Source organism: Pantherophis guttatus, chromosome 2, assembly GCF_059756535.1.
Source record: "Pantherophis guttatus breed Tessera chromosome 2, ASM5975653v1, whole genome shotgun sequence".
In the NCBI taxonomy this organism is placed as follows: domain Eukaryota; kingdom Metazoa; phylum Chordata; class Lepidosauria; order Squamata; family Colubridae; genus Pantherophis; species Pantherophis guttatus.
In genome coordinates, this window is record NC_142064.1 from 195,924,862 (window position 1) to 195,946,093 (window position 21,232).

At 38.3% G+C, this 21,232-nt stretch overlaps 1 protein-coding gene across 1 annotated transcript in view; it reads left to right on the forward strand.

Annotated features, from left to right (window-relative positions):
* The first annotated feature begins 2,023 nt into the window (after nucleotides 1-2,023).
* Nucleotides 2,024-21,232, forward strand: part of CNOT6 (CCR4-NOT transcription complex subunit 6) — a 55,894-nt gene continuing 36,685 nt past the window's right edge. Inside the window, exon 1 of the mRNA XM_034403079.3 lies at nucleotides 2,024-2,423. The gene's annotated coding sequence lies outside the window, so the exon portion shown is untranslated. The remainder of the gene's footprint in view (nucleotides 2,424-21,232) is intronic.

The window sequence follows — 21,232 nt, forward strand, 5'->3', positions numbered from 1 at the left end:
CGCTGATGACACCCAGCTGTACATCTCCACCCCAGGCCACCCCAACGATGCCCTTGAAGTGATGTCCCAGTGCCTGGAGGCTGTACGGGTCTGGATGGGGAGGAACAGGCTCAGGCTCAACCCTTCCAAGACTGAGTGGCTGTGGCTCCCGGCATCCCGATATAGTCAGTTGACTCCATCACTGACTATTGGGGGCGAGTCATTGGCCCCCACAGAGAGGGCTCGCAATCTGGGAGTCCTCCTGGATATGCAGCTGTCCTTGGAGGAACATCTGACGGCTGTAACCAGGGGGACCTTTTGTCAGGTTCGCCTGATTCGCCAGTTGCGGCCCTTTCTTGATCGGGATTCCCTGTGCACAGTCACTCATGCCCTCGTCACCTCTCGCCTTGACTACTGCAACGCTCTTTACATGGGGCTCCCCTTGAGGAGCACCCGGAGGCTCCAGCTGGTCCAGAACGCAGCAGCGCGGGTAGTGACGGGAGCAGCATGGCGCTCCCATGTAACACCGCTCCTGCGCGAGCTGCACTGGCTCCCAGTTGTCTTCCGGGTGCGCTTCAAGGTGTTGGTTATCACCTTTAAAGCGCTCCATGGCATAGGGCCTAGCTATCTCCGAGACCGCCTGCTGCTACCGACGACCTCCCAGCGACCCGTGCGCTCCCACAGAGAGGGCCTCCTCGGGGTGCCATCAGCCAAACAATGCAGGCTGGTGACCCCCAGGGGGAGGGCTTTCTCTGTGGGGGCACCTACCCTCTGGAATCAGTTGCCCCCAGAGATAAGGAGAATCCAAGACCTCAGTGCCTTCCGTCGCGCCCTTAAAACCCATTTATTTAAACAAGCCGGGCTGGCTTAAGATGAAATTTTTAACTGTTTTTAAATGTTTTAAACGTTTTTAATTGGTAAATGAGTTTTAATTGGGCCAAATTTATATATCTTTTAATTGTTTTTAATATTTGTTCTGCATGTTTTTTTAATCTGGCTGTACACCGCCCTGAGTCCTTAGGGAGAAGGGCGGTATAGAAATCCAATATAAAATAAAAATAAAATAAATAAAAATATGACCATGAGGATACTGCAATGGTCATACGTATGAAGAAACCATCATAAATCACTTTTTTCATTGCTGTAACTTTGAACAGTCAGTAAATGAAGTGTTGTAAGTTGAAGGCTACCTGTACTTTTGTTGGTTTTGATTTTTTTGATTTACTGTGCAGTAATTATTTTTTCATGGTTTTCTTCCTGGATTTTTAAAAACTTAATATCTAGGGAGTCCTTTACATGATTAAGCTGATTTGGTGCAGGAGTGACAGACAACTGGCACTTCACTTCCTACTGTTTTAAGGCATGCTGCCAATGAGTGAACGCATGAACTATGCTCACTGATCCTCCTATCCAGTCTTTTTAAAACCATGCAATCTGGCTCCCATTACCACAACCGTAGTAAAGGTAGCCCTTGACTTACGACCACAATTGAGCCCAAATTTTTCTGTTGTTAAGCGAGACATTTGTTAAGTGAGTTTTGCCCCATTTTACAACTTTTCTTTCCAGAGCTGTTAAGTGAATCACTGCAATTGATAAGTCAATAACCCGGTTATTAAATCAATCTGGTTTCCCCATTGACTTTTGGTTTGTCAGAAGGTCGCAAAAGGGGATCCCACGACCTCGGGAGACTGCAACGGTCGTAAGTATGAACCAGTTGCCCAGCATTCGAATTTTGACCATGTGATCATGGGGACGCTGCAATGGGCATTAACTGTGAAAAACGGTCATGAGTCACTTTTTTCAGTGCTGTTGTAACTTTGAACTGTCACTAAATGAATTGCTGTAAGTCGAGGACTACCTGTCCACCATTCCTGCTCGCTTAGAATAGGTAAATATTATTGCCCCTGCATCTATGGGCCGATAGTTTCAAGTCTACTCAACACAGCCCTGAGATTTCTTGATAAGCAGTCTCTCCAACCATTCGGGTCCTACTGACACCCTCCCCCACTCCATCCCGGGGAGTTCTCTCCCTCGACTTGCAACCGCTTCTTCGGCGGGGCTGCGGACGCGGCTTCTCCTTCTTCGGCGGCCGCGCCGCCGCCTCCTTCGAAAGGCCCGTCCTCCCCGTCTCCGCCCGCGTCCCTCTGGCTCTGCGCAGCCATAGCCGCCCGCCGAGCCTGCCCCGCGCTGGCCGTCCAATCGCGGCGAGGAGTGGGCGGCCGAGCCGAGCGATGTGGGCCGGGCCTAGGCGCTCCCCGTGCCGTCGTCGCCGCTGCCGCCGCCATGATGCTTGTTTGCTTTCAATGAGTGTGAGAAGGAGGCGGAGGAGGAAAAGGAGGAGGAGGCGAAGAAGGAGGCGGGGGGAGCCAGTTCTCCTGTCCGGCCCGCGGCAGGAAACAAAGAGCCAGGCCGGCAGCTCAGAGACGGGGATGCTGCAGTTACAGGTACGGGGAGGGGGGGGGCGAGGGAGGGGGAGGCGCGGGCGGGGCTGCTCCGCTCCTTTCCTCCGTTCCCCCCCCCTCTGGAGATCGATCGGGAGGGGGGGCGGCTGGCCTGGGGGCAGACGGGAGGGGGCGGAGGTGGGCAACCGAGGAGGGAAACGGTCGGGGCTCCTCGGGGTTAATGACTGCCGAAGTGAGTCTGCTGTGAGGCAGAGAGGTCGGCGGCGGCGGCGGGGGGGTTGGGGGGGGAAGATACCCCGGAGCTGGGGAGGAAGCGAGGAAACCCGACCGTTGGGTCGGGATGTCGTGTAATGTGTGTGGGGGGCGGGAAATGGTGGGTGCTGTGGAGGTCAGGGGAGCAGATGGTGAGCGGAGCGGAGGCTGGGAGCTGTATTCGAGGGCCGGGAGAGCCAGCGTAGTAGTCGGCGCGGGTTGGGGAAGAAGAGGAAGCGAGATTTACTACTCTGGAGAGTAAGAGAGGGGTTGTTCTCAGGGGGAGGGAGGGACGGGAATGGGGACGAGCGCGAGACCCAGCTAGCCGGGAGGCATGAATTGGGTGGAGCGGTTGGTGAGGAATTCTGAAGGGGATGCGGGGGGGGAGGGGGAGCTTCGTGTGGGGGGGGGAACCTGCCAGCACTACCGGAAGGAAACGGGGGTTGGCGAGCATTCGCTCGAAAGGGATCTATTGCCGTCGGGGGAGGGTTGTGTACAAAGGTCTCTTAAATCTTTATTGGGGGGGGGCGTGTGCGTTGTATATGTGTGTGTGTGTGTGTGAGAGAGAGAGAGGGAGAAATATGGTGTTGGGGATGACGATCTGGGGAGCTTTAGAGCTGACGGAATGGATCCAGAAAGCGGGGCTTTTTTTAAAGGGAAGGCAAGGAGCCTTCTTGAGGGCTGGCAGGAACGGTCCGAGTCCCTAAGAAGAAAAAGTTTTTGAGTCTGCGAAAGAGGATGGATGTTTTGCACTGAAAGGGGCGGGTGAGCCTTCCTGGAAGCAATGGGAAGGTTCTGGAGGAAGTGACGTGTGCTCAGTCCTTGTTGACAAGAGCTGGGGTGGCAGGGGCGAGGAGGGGGGGCGGGAGAGAAGCTTTTCCTTGACGTTCTGTTAGCGTTCTGTAGAAGCTTATTAAGTAACTTGGTCTGCCAAAAACAAAAAAAACACACACACAAAATGACGTTTGGCTCCAGTGCACAGATATCCTTTTAGTATCTGTTTACACTAAAACAAACACAAATAAAACCCAAAACTAACAAAAAACAATTGAGGGAATAATGACATGAGATGAAACTGGTTTAACCAATACAAGGCTGCTGCAACTCTTCAGGGCTATTTAGGAATAAATAAAGGGGAAAAAAAGGGACTCCACCACTAAAACAGTGTCTCTTCCTCTCTGCCATCTGAAAGAAAAATAGAGGAGGACTTTAAGGAAATCTGCAGACTAATAAGCCTGATTGCTGGGAACAGGATCCATAGTTGGTGATAAATTGAAGCTTGCTTTGCACTTTGTGGTGCTGAAAGGCCTAGTTGGTAATACGGATGTGACAATAGAAGGTCTGTGTCTGAAATAGAAAGGAAAGAGCATTAGCTGAAATGATTGGCAGCTGTGCTAGCCAATGTAATAAAACAAGGGCAGGAGTTAAGTGTATGTGTAGAAAGACAGCTGGCCCATGGAGACAGCAAACTCCACATATAGGTGTAAACTGGAGAATTGAAATGCAAATGTTTGAGGCTAGGGTATAAAAATAAGACTGTTTCCTGTTTTTTGAGTAGAGAATTATTCAGTAAAGGCTAATATGTTGATGAGAAACCTGAACTTTCTTATGGTTGGGAATAAAGGAAAAGCCTACTTGGGCAACAAAAATGGTAAATTGCACTTTTGGAAGCCATGTTTTATGTGATATTTCCATATGCAGTGTTATTTTCATATTGGCCATTTTGAATATGTAAGCATTTAACCTGTAGATACTTGCTAATAAACTTTTGTGTTAACTTATCAGTAACTTACCTGTTGTCTGTTGCAACAGTGTAATTATTAATCTTGCATAGTATGTGGCAAGAGAGTTGATAACATTTTCCAAAATATTATAAGTGTTATCCTGATCATTTCAGAATTTTTCAATATCTTAATAATGATATGATGAGATAATGAGATAAACTCTTAACATAATCATGTGATTATGTTAAACAAATTTCAATGAAGATGTGGACTCTGTTCTAAATAGTTATAAATTTTGGCATTTCAAATTTATATTATCAGGTTGATAACATTTAAAATTCAAGAGGATTAATGTTTTGTGTGAAAGGTTTGCAAATATTAACTGGTGATTGTATTGTATTTTGCATTTGTTTTTATCCTAGAGCAGGTGTCATAATTGGGGATTTATCAACATTTTCACTAGGGTAATTTTACAGAATTACCTAGCCGCCTTGTGTTCTCCCTACTGATTTGAGTGGACTCTGGAGTGTGATGCTAGGAATGAAGCCCTCTCTGGAGATTTATTCACAATATTCTTGAAATCATTCACATGTGGATTAACGCTTTATTCCTTTTTCACCTGAATCTCTTGGATCAGTTCATTTTTATAAAGGCGACTGATATGTATCATGTTGTTGAACTTTTGAACATACTCATGTTCAGTCTGTTAAATGTATCTGAATCATTGAGAAAGAAGGACATATTAAAATAAATACATGAATAGATAATCTTTTTTAGGATTTTATGTCTTCATTTTTTCTCTTTTGATTTCTTGAGATTATGGTTTTACATAATGATAAACCTTTATAGTTCTCTAGACACTATAGTTTTATAGACACTATTGTATGATAATTTTTCTTTAGTGGAAAAGTTAATTCAGGGCTGTAGAGAATGTTTCTAAAGGAAATGAATTTGTATATATTAAATTGTGTTCATTGCATGTGAAATAAATATAGTTTAAATGCCTAGCCATATGTTGAGTTTATTTAGTTTCCGAATGCAGGATCCTCTGTGAGGATTTGGGGGATCATATTCCAATTACTATGTGTCTAATATAAGTTGTGTGATTTTGTATATTTTAATTTTTGTTTTGTAGATGCTGGAGTGATGGGGTGTACATTTGTTCATGAAATCTATAGGTTTATGTGCAAAATATTATTTTAGCTGAGATAAGTATGAGGCATGATGTTATGAACTCCAGTTGTAACACTTGAACTAAGTGGCAGAACAATAGGATGTTTTGAAGTTCAATTTTATGAAGTTACTGGCCTTCAAACTATAAGACTCTTATTTTCTTACGGTAATGATAGACATATGGAACTTTTGATCTGTTCTTTGTCAACATTTATCAATAAAAATTAGCCTAGTGCAGTGATGATGAACCTTTACGACACCAAGTGCCCAAACCAGAATACGCGTGTGTGTGCATGCACACACCGGCCACCTGGTCTTTGAGTTTCCGCTGCACACATGCGCTCTGGCCACCTGGTCTTTGTACACGCTGGAACAATGGGTCTTTGGGTTTCCGGCACTCTGGTGCTCGTGAAGATCAGCTGGCCAGTGTGCGTGCACACACTGGAAACCAGAAGAACAGCTGGTGACGGCGTGCGTGCCCACAGAGAGGGCTCTGCGTGCCAGAGGTTCGCCATCACGGGTCTAGTGAATCATCCCACAGGACAGGAAGGAACAGTATCTTGCGATTTACACTTGTATTCTGAGTACCTGGAAGAGGCTTTTGCTGGTGGTGATGAGTTGAAGTGATCACACTTCTTTTGCAGGTCTTTTTCTTGCTATTTATAATAAATTTACTGAAAGAGCCATTTTTCTTCATGAAGCATAAAAACCAGGCCTCCTTCCTTTGGTCCTTCCTCAATTAACCTATGATTTTAAGTACTATCTTATTCATGCATCATAAATTACAAAGCAAGATGGAAGGAAGGCCACATCTTCCCTTTATCACAGATTTATTTAGAAAGTGAAGTTTGTTCATGCAAGACCAACAATTATTGTATTTATAATATGTCCAAAAATTCACTATCTGTGTGTTTAAAGTAGCAATACCTCACGCTGGTAGCAGAGGAAAAGCATAATCCTTTATAAGCTTTGCTACCAACTCCTTGGGTCTTACATTAGACAAATAAAAAGGACTTTGCATCATCTATGCCCAAAATGGAAACAGCAGATTGGTAGATGAGGATGGATGAAATCCTTCATACTATTGCCTGAACTCTTCTATTTTCTGTGATGAATGAGATTTCTGTCTTCAAATAGAAACCTAATGAACCGTCGAGGGCAAAGCATTCCAGTCCTCTTTTAGTAATCTTGCTCACCTAGATGAAACATTTATTGCAGCCAGGAGTGTGAGTCATATGTTGCATTAATCCATAGTTTACACATTTATAGTGATGTGATTCACATATAACACAGATCTAACAGCCACACAATTTCTTAGTGCAATAAGATATATTAGCTTATATTGTGAGAGTATTCTGCTTAAAATACTCTAGACCAGTGATGGCTAACCTTTTTGCCATCACGTGCCAGGAGAGGGGGGCGGGGGAGGGTCGCACACGCATGTGCCCACGCGCATGTGTGTGCAACCCCCTCCCCCCTCGTCCCCGCTCCTGGCACATGATGGCCTGGTAGGCCCGTTTTTCTTTCTTACCTGGCTCCAAATCCTCTCTGTGTATCTGGGAACGGCAAAAACAGCCTTTCCCACTCCCTTGGAGGCCCTACGGAGGCTGAAAGGGCCCATTTCCCAACTCCCGGTGGGACAGGAAGTGACATTTTTTGCTGTCCCCAGCCTCCAGAACCTCTCTAGGAGTCTGTAGGAGCCTCTCTAGGAGTCTGTAGGAGCCTCTCTAGGAGTCTCTGGAGGCTGGGGACAGGAAAAAACGTCACTTCCTGTCCCACTGGGAGTGGGGAAATGGGCCCTTTCAGCCTCCGTAGGGCCTCCAAGGGAGTGGGAAAAGCTGTTTTCGCTGTTCCCAGATACACAGAGAGGATCTGGAGCCAGATAAGAAACAAAAACGGGCCTTCCCCACCCCACCCCAGGCCCTCCAGAGGCAGGAAACAGCCTGTTTCCCTACTTCTGGTGGGCCCAGAAGGCCCGAAAATCAGCTGGCCGGCGTGCGCATGCGCCCCAGAGCTGAGCTGGCGTGCCCACTAATATGGCTTCGCATGCCACAGGTTCGCCATCACGGCTCTAGACAATCTGGTTACTTCAGACTGAAGTATGATTCTAAGCAAATATTACAAAACATGCAGTAATTTAGTGGAGCAGTGAGGTAATTTTAAACTAGATTAATTTACAATGAGTTTAAAAATTTTAATCTTGATTGGCTAAACAACTAGCATCCTGCAGTGTAAATTAGGTTAAACTGTGGAAATATTTGGAAGTCAGTATAGGTAGTCCTCAGCTTACGACTACAATTGAGCCCAAGCAAACTTTTGTTAAGTGAATGTTGCCCATTTTATGACCTTTCTTGCCAAGGTGGTTAAGTGAATCTGTAGTTCTTACGTTAGAAGAACTTATGTTAAGTGAATCTGGCTTCCCCATTGGCTTTGCTTCTGAAAATGTCACAAATGGGGCATGGCGGCCATCATAAATATGAGCCTGTTGCCAAGGGCCTGAATTTTAATCATGTAACTATGGGGATACTGCAAATGGTCATAAGTGTGAAAACTGGTCATAAGTCACTGTTTTCAGTGCTGTTTTAACTTTGAACAATCATTAAATGAACTATTGTAAGTTGAGGACTACCTGTGTATTAAAACTTGTGTATTTCTATTCTTAAAGCACTTATGATTCAAAATGACTATTCAGAGAAAAAGCATTAAGAATTCCCCAAAATGTCTGGCTTAAAAATACATTTGACAATTTAGTCTTGGCGAGCTAAACATATTTCCTGAAAGAGCTGAAAATAGACTAATGCTTAGTTGTTTTTTTAAAAAAGCAAACATTTTGATAAGTTTAAACAACCACTGTTGAACTAGTATTTTTTATGAGAACAGTTCTTCTTACATGCTTACTGGACAACTTGGGCTTTGTATTCAAAACTGGAATTGTAAATCAGTTTTCCTCATATACTTGCAAATGAATATGATATGATAGGATCATTTCATATCATAGAATATAATATAGGATATGAAATTAGTCATTTGAATCCCTATTTTTTTCAGTGGATGCTTTCCCCTGTGTTAGATGGAAAGAGTGCAAATGAAAAAAAATGATAAGTGTTCACTTACCTGCTTTGGGAGCTGGATTGAAAATTGGGCGTAGGATGACACATGCAGAGCAGGAATTATTTTCTCATTTAAACAGATATAGCAAAGTTTGTGTAAAGTTTAGGGAATCGCTTATGCTAAGACCAATAGAAAACAGCTTGCATTTTTATTGAGAAGTCTTGCTGAATCTGCAGAAATGTAAAACTACAAATAAGTAAAAAAGATTTTTCTTTAGCAAAATGAATCATGGTCTGATATAACTAACATTTGAGAAACAAGATTTTCCCACTGTAAAATGAAAGTAAAAGTAATGGATAGCATAGAACTCTGTTTTAAATATCGTAATCCTTGGTAGCAGTCTACAAACATTAATAGATTAGTGGAATTGCATCTTTTTATGCAATATAAGTATTTTTATATTGTAGTGGTCAGTTATTAAAATTATTGCATGACATGAAGCTTGCTGAACCTCAGAACTCTAATACAGTAGCTGTTATGTTTTGCTATATTTGCACAAATGGCAAAAAAATGTGTAACACTGGTGTTTGCTGCAGGAGGTTGCTGGCAAATTAACTGAGAAGTCAATAACTCATCCTTGCTTTTCTATATTGTGTATAGACACCATTAATAAATTGTATGATTAGGATATTATATAATATGTGTAACAAAGTTTCAGAATCAAGGTATAATAAACTGTATTTGATAACATAGAATTTGAATGGGGGAAATATTCTGTTCTTTGTGTAAGAGAGAAATTGCATGGTACAATATGAAGTTTCTTAATTACTCTGAAAAGAATTTAAACTTTTACATGAGTCTTAAGCCGAATATTAATTTCCCTTACCCAGTTTTGTTTTTGTAATAGGTGTACAAACACAAATGCCCATGTGGACAATCTCCTGTCCAGCATCCGCTTACCTACCAATACTATTTGTCTCTCTTAATTGCTTGAAGCACAGTCTACTTATAACATAATTAGGTCTGGAAAGAAGCTTAACTGGGGCTGTATTTTGCTAGAAAACTAAATTCATTTATGTTGTGCACTGAAAATAGCTTTCTTGTTTATTACTACAACATCTGTTTACTTGAATATCAGTTCCTCATTTTTCTATCATTTATTTCTACTACTTATGATTGGAAATTATTATTTGCTTGTATATGTGTACTAAGGTTTAGTGCCTTCAATATAATATTTTCTGCTTCTTTTTGAAAGAATCTTTTTAGAGTTACATGATCTTTACCATGGGACCATTTTATATAGGTTCATTGAAGCTTGTTGGATGTCATGTCTTCTTAACACATGACTGATCTATTTCCATTATCTGGTTTTCATTATATCCAAGATTGTCATTACTTTACACTTTTCTAGATTCTTTATTTCAGCTAATTATTGGAAATATAATGTCAAAGACTCAATGTAAACCACAATAGTAAATTTATTTTAGTGTTTTACCATCTTAAACTCTAATAGACCAGGTCTTGCAGACATAAATGATATTTCTAGCTACCATTGTATCAAAAGGTATTGTTAAAAGTAATATTGTAGTTTATCCAAGAATGCTTGCATTTTGGCAAAGTTTTCTTAGTAAAGACCAAGTATTTTTCTATACGATTAATTTATTTATTTCAGTCAATGATCAATCAATATTTTAAAAAATGGTAGAGAGAAAGGGTGCAATAAAAGCAAGTGTACAAATATGTTATGATTAAACAAATAAGTGATACAACAGTGCAACTAAAATTCTTGAATAAAAATTGTATTTTAATCAAAAAGATGAAGTAAATATTCAATTTATAAAATAATTTGACCAAAAGGCATAAATCATCCTATTAAAATTTAAAAATTGAATATAAATCACAGCATCTACAAGAATTAAAAGATACAAATATAGAAGTAATTACTAACATAAGCTTGAGACCAATTGCTTATGCACATGCAGGGCTATAACACAAAACCTAGTTACAAGTCCACTTTGGTTGAAATTTTCATATGTATATTTCCCCCCCCCAGTTCTTAGTTTAATCTTCATCATTAACATTTTTATTGAGTTATAAAGTAATGTCAAGTACAAAATACAAAATAAATAGGAAAGCAGTGGGGGAGGGAAAGGGGAAGAAGTAGTGGGGAAAGATAAGAAAAAAGAAAGAAAAAGAAGCATCCACTTCCGACTCTCGGTTACTTTCTCTCTACTTTTGTTTTCACATGAAGACCGCTTCTGAACTTCGTGCTTGATGTGGAGAAGAATGAAACTCTGACTTTGGGTTTTACCAATTAGACTGATAGATCTTTATAGAAATGGCTTGTTCATATTATTATGAAAAAGCAAAAAGTTGTGATTTGATGTTAATGCCTTATTTTACTGTAACGGAATTTTCATATCTAACAGAAGAAAATCGTCTTAAAATTCCTCAGGCCAACCTGGAACATAGGATGACAGAGGAAAGATTAGACCTCTTTGAATATCACAGTGTAACAGCACATGCAGGATGGGTTCAGTTGAACTCTCATCAAAGGGTAGGTTCAGCTAGGCATATAATTTTATTAAATTTGCCATATAGAGCTGGTGAGGGAAGGCTGTTGAATCTGGCTCTTAAAAAGAACTTTAATTGTGATGGGGAGATTAATGAATTTATATAATTGGCTGGTTTCCCTCTGGAATAATTAAACTGAATTTATATAGATTTAGGAATAAGACCTTTCTTATTCTGATAATCAGTGTCCAGGAGCCATTCTCTAATTACTTTCTTAGTCTGAATAAATTCAAAAAAGCTATGAGAACCCAAAAGAAAATCCACAGGAAGGGAGGGTTTTTTAACCATGTAGTTTATCAGATAGTAAGGGTGGAATCAATGGAAGCCACTGGAATATAGTGGCACTTGACCCAGTAATTAATAATTAATAACCAAGTTTTAACCTACTTTTGGATATGCATTTTGAGACATGGAACAGAATTCTGATCAACTTAATTTGCACCATTTCCATTTATCTATAATTTGGGTAAGGACTTAGCTGGGAACCATAAAGCAGCTGAGCCAGAGATTTAGTTTTAAAGTCACAGGGATACCTCCTTCTTCTTTAGTGTGAAAGAACTTTAGAATGGCTAAATATTCACTCCATGACCCCACTCCATGTCTTGAAGATCAAACCTAAGTATTCAAAAAACATTATCCTGCTCAGTCTCTTGGCCATCTGTTATCCAGTGGAGACTCCTAAATTATTTTAGCAAAGACTGTTATTTTGGTCTTTTAACAGTTAATCACAAGTTGATATTCCCTGCAGTAGTACACTAAGGTGTTAAGAGTGTGGTTAAGACCAGCTGCAGTGGGGAAATAATGAAGTAATAAAGGGATATTCACATGTGCAATTCTGGGTGGGGATGAAAGCTTGGGTCTATGAGTTCGTACCCATAGAAATAAAAGCACAAACTTTATATGTCAAATGCAATAGAAAAGTGTTTTTCTTTTTAGAATCTCCTATATAGACATATTCCCTGGGCTTTTTCAGTGAGTAACTCTGTTAAGAAAATTTCTTTGGTTTTGCAGACCAGTTCCTCTTCATATTTTGATTGGAAACATGAGACTTAGCATGGCATAATGATTAATGTGCTGGATGAAGAGTATAGAGACACAGGTTCTAGTCTTCCCTTAGGCATGGAAGCCAGCTGGATGACCTTGGCATAGTCACTCCCTCTCATCCCAATCAATGTCAGGCACTGCATTAAGCTGGCTGAATCAAAATTCCTCACTGCACCATGCATGGATAAGCTTCACTGAAAGAACTAGATGGGCACAATGCAAGTCAAGCAATCTGTGCAACCAAGCAAGAAACACACTAAGAAAATCAACAACCCTGTTTTGATTGGAAGAATTTCTTATATATTAACACTTTTAATGACTAAGAATGCAGTCAGTGTATGTAAAATGATACGCTTAATCTAATGTGTAGTAGATCAATTCAATTGATCACTTGTTTGGTATTTCCACCTTTCTTGTTGACTCTTTTCACAAGTCACCTGGTGAAATTTAAAATTAAAAATGACAGAAGGAGCTTTATGGTTCCTAGAGGAATCATTGTTTTTCTTTTATCACTACCTCTTCCTCTAGACAGGCTGCCTGATGCATCATGCTGAGTTCATGCATCATGCTAAATTATAAAGTGGTTTGCTAGTTTTTGGCTTCTGTTATTGCATGAAGCTTTTGACTAGATTTACATATGCAAAACATACTTTGCCTAACTATGATTTAATGTATAAGCCATAGTTGTGTAGGTTATTGTTAAGCCATAAATTACATTTTACCAACAGTGAGGTCCACATATGGTAAACCAGGAAAACCTATAGCTGAACATGTACAAATCAGATTGCTGTTTTAGGCCTCCATTTCCTTATTTTGCTTGCCTTGGATCCAGCTCATGGTCCTATTACTTCTTTACATCTTTACATTAAACTATTACTAGTTTACATCTCAGTGATCCAATTTATTTTTCTTTATTCATTACTAATATCAATATCCACATTGTGTTAAGTATTTTATCTGGAATAATGCAATCTCCTCCTCACAAGTGAGATCATTAAGTGAATTAATTATAAGGTTCATAACAATTAACTGGATTTTAACTCTGATTTAAGGACTAAAAATAAAATGAAGTATAACATAATTTTAAATTATATTACATTAACAGGCTTTATTGTAAAACTAGTTTACTCCAGCAACTGAGCTCCAGTTCTGGAAAATGTTAGAGATGGTGACTTTGACTTTCAAATATTTATTTATTTTTTTCTAAAAAGGCTTAACTTACTTCACCAATAAATATGAATTATTTGAAAATATTTGGTGTATAGTAGTAAAAATGGTAGGAATTGAAATATTCTGCCTTAAGTAGTTAAAACAGTGCAAATAAGCTCTTAAGATTTCCAATTTTTAGCATATTTGCCCAAATTCCTTTTATACCAAATAAGAACATTACTCTAACTGGATTTTCTCTTGTTTTTCTTAATGTGGTTTGCAACTCTTCTAGTGATCAGCCATCTGCGGTTTCCAGTGTGAATTAAGCTGGGAGTACTGCAAGTCTAACATCAGGGGGTGTAAAATTCAGAGAAGTGTAAAATTTCTTTAATATTCTGGTGCACTTTTACTGGCAAATATTGTGTAAATTTGGAAGCTTCACATCAATTGGAAGATAGGACTTCAGTGGGAAAATCTTTGTTTAAAAAAATCATAAGATACTATAAATATTCCTAAGGTACCAAGAAGCTAGGCCTGCACTTTAGAGACTTGATACTCCTCATTCTTTTTATTCAAAACAAATAATTATTTTGCAAAAATATCTTTTAAAACATTCCAGGCTATTATATGATATAACATTTCCAGTGTCCGTATGATATATATGAAGAGAATTTCTTTTCGGGAAGCTAGTGCTCTAATAGGATTCTGTTTGGACTTACTGAAGTGAAAAAATAATAAGAGCTTTATGATAGCACATAAGCATCACTTTCATAAAAAGTTAATGGGTGCTAAACATCTAATGTCTCAATCAGTTGTATCTATTTTTAAAATTGAAGATAGCTAGGAATTTGCTGAGCTGTTTGAATGAGCTCTTTGTTTCTCTTAGCAAGCTATATTGAATTCTCTATACTGTAGTTTGGAATTTAGTATTTACATCTGAAATCTAGTTTTTTGCTGACATAGAACTAATTTATTTAAAATACAGTGGTTGCATATTTTGGAGATATTTCCAAATGCAACTTTTACCAAACTGGAATTGTCATACTCTTGTAACTATAGTGCCCAGAATTAAGAGTATTTTTAATCAATCATGATTTATTATAATGTAAAATAATTTTTGGTGCTTTGAATTACATGTACCCTGGTATCTATTAATCTTTTTTATGCTTTTGATACTGTGAATTGCAATATGATTTGCTTTTTGGGGTAATCCTGGCTAGTGAGCTTCCAAAAGCTAATATGGTATGACTTGTTTTTTTCTGTTATTTTTGAATTTCCTCATCCATTTTAGTTTGTGTATACAAAATAAGACAAATATAATTAGGCAATTAGAGTTAAATTCATCTTATTGCTTACTGAATATATAGTTCTGGCTGAGACTTTATTAAATTGACTGAATTCATGAAACATAGTTCATTAATAATATTAACTTTATAGTGAGATTTTTTTGTATTTAACAGGAATTGTTGATTGTTTAGAATATACAAACAACTGAATACATAGTACTGTAATGTGTAAATATGTAAACCTAAAACATAATTGAAGATTCAAGTACTTGAGTTTTCAGTAGCTCAATACCTGAAGGGAAGTATTCGTTTAACCACATTTTGTGAACTTTCCTATATATTTTGTAGATCAGAAATGTGGAATCATGTTAAAAAAACTTCACCTGAGTATATAGAGGAATCTTGGTAGTAGAACATATCTAGAAATCATGATGACCTGGAATCATTCAGTAAGTTACAAAATTGAGTAAAAGAAGAAAAAGATTAAAATTAGGCAGAAAATGAAAAATACAAAACTTATTCGGCTACATTAATATGGCTGTTTAATCATGTTTACGGATACATGATTTATAAAGTCTGAAATGAAATGGAAAAGGGAAATTGGTTATATCTTGCAACAAATAATCCACCAATGTCTATCAGTCTTCAATAACCTGTAGAGTTTTAAGCCAGACTTAATGTCTGAAATGCATAGCTTCATGATTTCCCTCCCCCCAAGATGATACAGTTAAAGAAATACATAAATACATAGATAACTAATGTTGTTCAATGCTCAAAAGTCAAACCTGCAACAGACACTACAAACTACAGATTTGTACAGGAAGTCCTACAAGTGAACTAATCAGTCAATTTTGTTTCCTCTTAGGATGGAAAGTAAGGGAGTTGTGAGGAAATTAGAGATTCATGTAGTCTTGGATTTAATTAAAGTTGCTTTTTGTTTCTTTGAAACAACATTGTTCTGTACAAAGGAATCTTATCACTAATGTTACATTCCATATCGTTTCCAAATCACATTGCTTAACCAGTCAATATTAGTGAAATATTACAGCAGTAAACATGCAAATTGATAAAATCAGAATCAAAATGATGTTGCATGATTTCACTATGTATCAAATAATTGTGGACTATGCAAATATAGACTAATTAAAGAAACATCAGCTGCTCTGACCACATTTTAGCTAATGAAATCTAAATGGTCTCTGTTTTGATTTCTTGCCTTAAAAATTAAAATCTTGTAAAAAGGAATCTACTGCAGCTATTTTTACTGCTTCTATATTATGTGGTATTTTGCATCCAATCTAGATAAACCTGTCTTCATATTTATTAAATTTAAAACAGAGTCTACTAATTGCATAAATGCTAGGTGCTTAAGAGACAATTTTTCAATCTATGTGTATGTTTTTTGTTTTTGTTTTTTTTGGCATGGACAACCTTCTATTGTTGAGCCTCAGATACTCAAATTAAGCCTTGTTTGTTAAGCTTTCCCTAATCCAGTGAATCATAAGCATAGGAGAATGGCCTGTAATTCTTGCTGTGAAGCCTCCCAGGGCAGGTTATACTCTCTATGCTTACTGTAGTGATTTCTTGAGGTTGAAAGCATTGATTATATGTTGGGCAGGTATACGGTGCTAGAAGTACAATACATTTGCTTTTCTGGATTTAAAATAGATATAGCTGTGTTTTCATAGTTTGCTCACCATTTTACACCATGTATTTTTATCAAATATAGATAGTCCTCAACATATAACAGTTCATTTACTGACCCTTCAAAGTTACAACAGCACTGAAAAAAGTGACTTATGACTGTTTTTCACAGTCATGACTTTTCCAATCCCCTTGTTCCTGTGATCAAAATTTGGATGCTTGGCAACTGGTTCATACTTATGACCCTTGCTGTACCCCAAGGTCATGTGATCCTCTTTTACAATCTTAACCATGATATTAACTTAACAACTATAGTGAATCTCTTAACAACTGTGGCAAGAAAAGTCATAACATGGGGCAAACCTCACTTAGCAAGTGTCTCATTTAAGAGCAGAAATGTTGGGCTCAATTGTGGTCATAAGTCGACTACATGTTAATGCAGAAGGCTTTTGATTTTGTGGCAGCTTCCCTGAGTTCACATTTACAATTTCTCCTTTTTGTTTATGACCCCTTTCTTTATCTCTGAAGTTCTTCCATAGGGTTTTTAAATGCTCTGGAGCAAATTCATATGAATACAGGGGCTAAAGAAAAAGAGAAAATTGGGGGGAAATTCTTTCCTCTTTCATTTAGGAATATTTGAACTGATTCATAGCTCTTTAATCTGTTGACACAGTTGATTTATCTCTTACTTTATATGCCTGAAAAAATGGAATATGAAAGAGTTATAAAAGTACAATTCTAGTATACAAAGAGAGCATACAATCAGTGTCTTTCCCCATTTCAGTAGTTTTCAGGATCCATGTGTCATGCAGTGTGATGTGGATAGTAGGGAATGACTAAGAGCTATAACACCTCCCTTCTTCTTTTTTTTTTTTTTAAAAAAAGGTTAACTGGAAAAAGCGACCAACTAGAAGCAGTACAAGGCAGGCTTCTATAGCTTTTCCTGTGTACAGAAAATTAAATTTAACAGAATAATTGCTATTACTTTTTTATCTAATTAAAAGTATAGAGCCATGATGGCGAACCTATGGCACGCGTGCCACAGGTGGTACACGGAGCCATATTAGTGGGCACGCCAGCTCAGCTCTGGGGCACATGCGCGCACTGGCCAGCTGATTTTCGGGCCTTCTGGGCCCACCAGAAGTAGGGAAACAGGCTGTTTCCTGCCTCTGGAGGGCCTGGGGGGGGGGGAAAGGCCCATTTTTCTTTCTTACCTGTCTCCAGATCCTCTCTATTTATCTGAGAAGGCCGAAAATAGCCTTTCCCACTCCCTTGGAGACCCTACAGAGGCTGAAAGGGCCCATTTCCTGACTCCCGGTGGGACAGGAAGTGACATTTTTTGCTGTCCCCAGCCTCCAGAGACTCCTAGAGAGGCTCTTAGAGACTCCTAGAGAGGCTCTGGAGGCTGTGGACAGCAAAAAATGTCACTTCCTGTCCCACCGGGAGTTGGGAAATGGCCTTTGGAGGGCCTCTGAGAGAGTGAGAAAGGCTGTTTTCACCCTTCCCAGATAAATAGAGAGGATCTGGAACCAGGTAAGAAAGAAAAACGGGTCTACCAGGCCATCATGTGCCAGGAGCCGGGGGCTGTTGCACATGCATACGCGTGGGCATGTGCGTGCGCGATCCTCCCCCCTCTCCTGGCACGCGATGGCAAAAAGGTTAGCCATCACTGGTATAGAGCTTTAACTTCATTTGCATTTTTAAAAAAAGATATATAATATTGGGCCTGTCAGAATATGTATCAGATTTAGTCAGTTAACTGAAAAATGGGATAAATCGATGGATACAATAATTTAGATTTTATTCTGTCACTTGTTTTACTGATGGATACAAGTTTCACCCACCAGAACGAAAGCCTTTTCCTTTTTTTACCCATCTGTGCTGAGATTTATATTTGTCCCAAAAATTTAGATTGACCCAGATTAGATCAATTTGCATCTGAGAATGTAGGCATCTTCTAGAATGTAAGGATAACTGCATTCCACATGGACTTGATATCTGAAAAAGAAGTTGAGAATACCCTAGAGAATACATTCTGATTTATGCAGCAACATTTTACATAACTGCTGTAAATAAGGTCATTGAATGTATTAGGATGGATTTTTAACTTGACTAATTTTTTTAAAATTATCTGAGCCTTTTAGAAGGAAGCCCTTATCTAAAATCTCTCTAGGAATGCAAACTACTATTGTTATTGATAATATATACTATATTAATTATATAATTAATATAGTATATATAATATATAGCTTAGGAAAGAAATTGTAAAGCATATAACAGACACCCCAAGATAAGAAAGTAGAAAAATATTCTCTGCCAATTGGTAAAGGGAACGTCATATTGTCAATAAAATTTCATACTGACATTTTCAATCATCCCTTCCTGGCTCTGCAGTGATACTACATGATGTTGTTTTATGTTTCTAACCTCAGAGGTTCCAACATATAAACTATTAAATATTATAAGTTTATTGCTTCAGAGCTTATTTTAATAGTTGGTGGTATAGAATTGTTTGAAATAAATGCATTGCAATGGCTTGCAAATGGCAATTTATGTTATAAATTTTGTCTATGGAATAAATTGCTTAATATGCTGTCACATTTGGCAGTTTCATTGAAAGTACAGTTTGATAATTTAAATCCATGTCAAATGGATTTAAATTTCTGCTGATGATAGCAATGAAAAGTAAACCACATATTTCTCAATCATGTGTGGATAATATCAATTATCATTCATAGCTTTTCCTTATCTATACTCCATTTAGTTTGAGCAGAAGTCAAAGAAGCAAATGTGCAAATCTGTAAGATCTTCGAATTAAAATTTAATATTATCTACAAAGCACTCTTAGGTAATAAATTTAAGTAGCAGCAGGCTTGGTCTCATACCACACCCTAGCATTCTTTGTGATTTTTTTATCCTGCTTCAGAAAAAGTAAGCCAGCAAAGTGTACCTGGAAAGTCTCTGTCTCTCTCTGTCTCTGTCTCTCCCTCCCTCGCCCCCCATACACATGTGTGCAAAATTTAAATTGAAGGAAACAAATAGGGACTGATTTATGTTTGCTATTTATATATTGCAGCAATAATATGAATACGTCAAGAGTTTTTTTCTAGGTTGCCTAATGCAAGAGGTTTTTACCTAAGGAGACCTTCAGTCATTCTGCTACAACCCTTTATCTTTATTTGTTAAGGCAGTTGTAAAATAGAAACAAAAGACGACAAACTCTTTTTAAGGAAATTCCCATTTTCAGAATGTTTTCACAGTTTGAGCTATAAAGAATTCAGAAGTAGTGCTAAGGGTTGGCAGCACAGTTGGAAGAAAGGGCAAAGAAAAATTAAAAAAAACACAAATACAGAAAGTATAGAATCACAAAATTTATTTTTCTTCCTAGTTTTTCCCCACAAGTAGAGAGACCACTTTTTTTTTTCAGACCAACTAACTGTTGATTCATTGGTTGCAACTGGAATTGACCAACCAGCTTGTCGCCTGAGTCTGATGTCATGGGCTGGGAGATAATGACTGGGCCAAAGTCACCCAGGCAGCTTCCTTGCCTAAAGCAGGACTAGAACTCAACAGTCTCCTGATTTTTAGCCTGGTGCCTTAACCATAGACCAAATTGACTCCCAGAATCATAAAATGTAAGTAGAATTGCAAATTAGAAAAATGAATCAATACATTACCTTGGGGTTTTGATAACCTTCAATATGCATTTGAATTTTGGAACAATTTTTTTCTTACCGAAATGAAGGAACAACCTATCATAAATTATCTATAGGGCAGAAATTCTTCATAATCTGTAATTCATAAATCCCCAGTCAAATATTAAGGCCTGGTAGTGTCAGCTCCTATTTTTTGCAATCCCAGGCAGCCAATGGTAATAGGTTTAGCAAGCCCCTGATGAGGCACAGGATATGTCTGGGAGTCTGTGTTCTGTTTGATGCATCACAGCAGGCCTATGTTAAGAATGACATTAAAACTAGCAGGATTAAGGAAATGAAACGGAGCAATTTAACATTGGTGTTAACTCTGAAGCAGAATGCATTAATTAACAAAAGAAATAGAGCTACATAGGCAGCACTAGAAATAACTTAATATAATTTATTTTGCCAATGATTTTGTCCGTTCTGGATCAGATCTTTTGTCATTTCAGTGAAAATTGTCTTTCATTCATGGATTTCTGAAATCTTTCCTTGTTGTGGTGCCACATAGTGCTAAAGGATTTAAGAGCAGCCCCCTACCTTGAATTCTTTTAGCACTTATGTAATATATGAGAGTGTTTCATTTTCTGTCTAAACTGAATGCTCTCAGCCATGTAGCCTTGGTAAGAAGACTTATTGTCATTGATTTATAAAGGTGTGTTTAAAAACATTTTTAGTTACATAGGTGGTGTTCTTTCATAGAAACAGATTCTTCTGTTAGAATTCATGAGACCAGCTTCAAAGTGGCCACTAAATCTAGTAGGTACTTTGAAATACAAGTGTTTGTATGTGACTTGAAAGACATAATACAGTATATATTTTCTTTCTGTGTAGACTTGGAAAGAACAGCCTGAGTCTGTATTTCTTAGAAGGTGTCCCAGACATCTAAGAAAATACCTTACAGTTTTCCATTTGTGAAAAACATAACATAGTGATTTGGAAACATTAATTAATTATAAGCCTTAGCAAAAAAATGTTTAATTTGATTTATAAAATGCAAAGCTCAGAACTGTTCATCCTCTTGACTCTCCATGACTGGTTTTATTGTTGGAATCTTGGTCTCTGAAAGTTTCTTACAAACAATTTGCAGAAATATTTGTTACCATGTACTGGTACTTAGACTGTTAGTAGGAATACATTCATGAAACTAAATAAGATTGTTCGCTGTTATTAAAGTTCTATTTCACCTCAAACCCACATTTTGACAAATTAAAGAAAGCAAAATAAAAACATTTGAAAAGTGAACTAATGAAAACAAT